This window comes from Penaeus japonicus, unplaced genomic scaffold (genome assembly GCF_977035675.1).
Source record: "Penaeus japonicus unplaced genomic scaffold, GWHDUDI00000001_assembly GWHDUDI00000034, whole genome shotgun sequence".
Taxonomy (NCBI): Eukaryota; Metazoa; Arthropoda; class Malacostraca; order Decapoda; family Penaeidae; genus Penaeus; species Penaeus japonicus.
The window spans coordinates 11,698,597-11,703,596 of NW_028234436.1; the positions used below are offsets into that span (position 1 = coordinate 11,698,597).

Here is a 5,000-nt window from a genome sequence, read left to right on the forward strand (position 1 = left end):
ATTGAAGGAATCTTTTAGTCTCTTTTTTCTCTTTTTATTTTACTTCTTCTTCTCTGTTTTGTTAATTATTCTTTTTTTTATCTTTCCCTTAATTTATTTTATTGTTCCTCTCTTTCTTCGTCTTTCCTTCCTGTCTTTATTTCTTGATTTTCTTTCTTCTTTCCCTAGCTCTTTTTTCTTTGTTTATCTTTTTTCTTCTGTTTTTGATCCTTCTCTTCTGCTTTCCATTTTCTCTTTCTTTTCCTTCGACTATTTATCACGATTTCTATTTTCTTCTCTTTCTTCTGCTTCTTCTTCATCTTCCTTTCGTCGTCCTCTCTTCCGTTACCTTCTTATACTTCATTTCTTTCCCCTACTCCTCTTTATTTCTTCGTCTTCTTTCTCCTCTTCATCTTCTGCAACTTCTTCTGCTATAGTGTCGTTTTATTCTTCTTTTTCATTTTCTTCCCATTCTTCCATTCGTTCTTCTTCTTTTGTCTCTTTCTTTTTTCTTTCGTTCTTTCTTTCTTCTTCTTCTTCTTTCTCTTTTTCTTCTTTCTTTCGTTCTTTCTTCTTATTATTTTTCTTCCCCTTCATCACTTTTTCCTCTTGTTGTTGTTGTTTTCTTCTGTTTCTTCTCCTTCTTCTCCTCTTCTTGTTTCCATACATCTTGTTTCTCTTCTTTTATTTCCTCTCCTCTTCTCATTTTCTTTTCACATTCTTCTTTTTCTTCATCTTTATTCTTATCCTTCTTTATCATCCTTTTATGGCCGTATTTCCTTTCATTTTGAATTCTGATTTTTTTTTCTATATCCTTATATACTTCGTTTCTTTTCTTCTTTTTTTGCGTAATTACTTGTACTTAAGAATAAGAAATAAAATATACAAAAGCCAAGAAATAAGCAAATATCTGAATAAGCAAACGAAGGATAAAAAAGCGAATATATAATAGGCAAATCGAGCGAAAGAATAAGCGAACAAGCTAAAAAAAAAAAAAAATAATAATAATAATAAAAAAATAGATGAATGAAATTGAAAAAAAAGAAAAGTAACAGTATTCTAATATTTTCTACAAGCTTATCTGGCTCAATGGCGGAGGAAGAGGCAAATGTAACTAAAGCTAAAAATCTAAGCTACTTTATAAAAAAAGAGAAAAAAAAAAATAAAAAGTAATAAATGGTAAAAATAAAACAAAAAGAGTTTATGTATATATATATATATATATATATATATATATATATATATACATATTTATGTATATATATATATATATATGTATATATATATATATATATATATATATATATATATATAAATATATATATATATATATAATGGAAAGAATGAAAAGTAAAATAAGAAAAAAAGAATGTGAAATAAGAAGTGAAATAAATAAAAAAAGAAATTGAAAAATAAACATTTAAAAGCAACGATAGAAAACAAACAAATATAGAAAGAAAATCAAATCATAAGCAATGAATGGCAAAAAAAAAAAAAAAAAAAAAAAAAACGCAAAAAAAAAAAAAAAAAAAAAAAAAAAACAGCAGCACAGAAGAGAGACGATCATTATGACCTGTGACCTGTGACCTGGAATCCGACGTGAGGAACAGCTCTGACCTTTCCCGGATAGTTGCAGAGACCGATGACCTTGAACAGGTCGCTAGCTGTCTGGAGAGAATGTTATTACCGTCTGTACCGAGATATTATGAATCTATTAACCTTGTGGGGGCGTTGTTGCATTGTCTGGGAAGGGCTTGGGGAATGCACGAGAAGGTCAGTCTGGGTGAATAAGGTCGATGTAAGGATACAGGTATTGCAGTATTGTGTACCTTCTCTGATTTTTTTTTTCTTTTTTTTTCCGGGTTGTGAAAGTTTGTGTGTGAGGGGGGGCGGGGGTTAGGGGTAGGGGGGGGACTGTATTTCCTATTTGAGTCTGTCTGTTGGTCTTTCTCTTTCGCTCACTTTAACTTTTTTTTTCTTCTTTTTCTCTCTGTCTTCTTTCTCTTTCTCTCTCTCTCTCTCTCTCTCTCTCTCTCTCTCTCTCTCTCTCTCTCTCTCTCTCCCTCTCACTCTGCATCCAACCCACCCACCCACCCTCTTTCCCTCCCCCCCTCCCTCCCTACCTACCTACCCTCTCTCCCTCCCTCCTTCCCTACCTCCCTACCTCCCTCATCCTCTCCCTATACAAACATGATAAAAAACAATATACAGCAATATTCAAAAGGCAACAAGTCCAAAAAAAGAAAAGAAAAAGGAGAGTAACATTCAATTCAGTTTTGCAACATGTGCCATTCACACACCTTGACACCCACCACGTGCAAAAACCAAAACACGATCCTCCTTCACAACGATCAGCTGATCGCGTAAACAAACCCCCTTTTCTCTCTCTCGATTCACGAACGAATTCAGAACACCTATGATCCCAAATCGATATAATCTTCCTAAAAAACAAAAAAAGGACGATCTATATAAAAAAAAGGGAACGCACAGACACAATAGCATAGCAACAGCGGACACAAGAATAGACTTAGAAGTTAAAAGGGATGGTAACTGGCCGGTACAAAAGACAAGTAAGGTAGAACTTTCTCTTTCACCCGAACCGTCTTGGGAACTCGCTCTGAGGAGAAGGTGAGAAAATATTTTTGCTTTTATTTTATCACTAACATAATATTTGTTGTTGTTATGATATTGTTGTCGTTATTATTACTATTATTGTTATTGTTGTTGTTATGTTATTGTTGTCGTTATTATTACTATTATTGTTATTGTTCTTGTTGACATTATTATTACTATCATTAGTATTTTCTGATCATTATTGGTATTATCATCAATAACATCATTAATTTCATCTATCATTACCATTATCATTGTTATTATAATATCCATCATTACTGATATTAACACCATTACGCTCTGTATTACTATTATAATAATCATTATTATCATTTCATTTTGTGCAGTCTGTATTGTCATTTCTATTTGATATAAATATTCACGATTTAAGTATGGATATATATATATATATATATATATATATATATATATATATATATATATATATATACGTGTGTAAATATGCACATATGTATGTATGAATGCATCTACCTATCTGTCTATCGACCGTTCAATTTATATTAATCATATCTGCATATCTATCTATTCATCATGATAATGGCCGTTGCATTATAGTGAACCTTCTGATATTCGTAATAATAAGTCGTATACCATTATCTTTTATGATACACAATGAACGTCACATAAAGAAGAGTACCATATTATGTAATGCGGAATGACAATAAACGTATTGATATAGATGTATAACAATATAGATATATATCTATATATGTATATATAGATATATATGTATATATAGATATATATAGATATATAGATATATATAGATATAGATGTATAATCATCCTTCCTGGTATGGACTCGAAACTCGACTATTTTTAGTTTGAGAGGTTAACGATATAAGCAAAATAATAATGATAATGATAGTAGTAAAGATTCTAGTGATGATAATAGAAATAACATTGATAATGATGATAATGATAATACTAATACTAATAATACTAATAATACTTATGATAATACTAATGCTGATGATAATGATAATAACAATAATATCAATAATAATAATAATGATAATGATAACAATATCTATCAATATCTATAACAATAATGATAACGCTAATGATAATGATGATGATGAAAGAAATAAGGATAATGATGATGATGAAAAAATAGTATATGTAATATCAACAAGAACAACAATAACAATAATGATAATAATAATAATAAGCATCATTTTTGCTATTAATGCTACTATCATCACCATTATGTTGTTATTACTTTTATAATCATTGTTGTGGTTATTGCTATTGTTGTTGGTTTCATTATCATCTTTATCTGTAACATCATTCTTATCATCATTATCATCATTATTATTTTCATTATTGTTGTAATAATCATTATAGATATTATCATTATCATCATTATTATTTCCATCATTGTTGTAATAACCATTATAGATATTATCATTATCATATCACTATTACTATCATCATTATCATCCTCATCTCCATTATCACTATCATTGTTATCATAACACCAATAATGAGTCATAATAATAATAATGTAATTATGTCTAAAGAAATCTTTTCTAACTTTTTTTTTCTCCAATTATTATATTATCGTAATTCAACTCGCATTAAACTCGGCCTTACGCTATCATTATTTTTTTTTTTATTATATCATCTCTATTTATTATATTTATTATTTATCACTTTTATGATACTTAACTAGAATATTTTTTCCTTCTCTCTCTATCTCTCTCTCTCTCTTTTTTTCAAATTTGCACAAATTCAATCATTGTAGATTATTCACTTCGCGTTGATTTACTTTTCACTGTAAAATATTATTAAACACAAAGATACACTAACGAAAAAAAAGAAAAAAATGTGACTAAAAAATAACGTTTTGAGTGAAGGTTTTCTGATATTTTCGACGTTCTTGTATTTTTTTCTTCTTCTTTTGTTTTGATGTTCCTTCGTCAGCAGCTCTTCTCCTCTTTCTTTTTGTCCTCTTCTATCTTCAATCTTCTTTCTCCTCCTCCTCCTTCTTATTCTTATTATCTTCTCTTCTCTTCCTCTTTCTCCTTCTCCTTCATCCTCTACTTCGCTTACTCTTCCTCTCCTTCACATTCATCATCATCCTCTTCTTCTCTGCTTCTCCTCCTCCTTTTCCTCTTCTTCATCGTCTTCCTCTCCTCCTCCCCTATTTCTTCTTCATCGTCTTCATCTTTTCTCTTCCTCCCATCTTCCTTCTCTTCTTCCTTTAGCCTTCTTCATCTCTTCCCCTTCCTCTCTCCTCCTCCTCTTCTTTCTAACCCCTTCACTTATTATTTTTCTTCCTCTCTTTCTCTTCCTCCTCGCCTTCTTCTTCCTCTTACTCCTCTTCCTGAAGCATCACTCTCGACGTCTCTTTTCTCTCTCATATTAAATTCGACACAAAAACAA

General features: G+C 30.3%; 1 protein-coding gene across 3 annotated transcripts in view; it reads right to left on the minus strand.

Annotated features, from left to right (window-relative positions):
* The window catches only part of LOC147467690 (uncharacterized), a 15,017-nt gene that overhangs the window by 9,341 nt on the left and 676 nt on the right, over nt 1-5,000 (minus strand). The gene's annotated exons all lie outside the window — the stretch shown is intronic.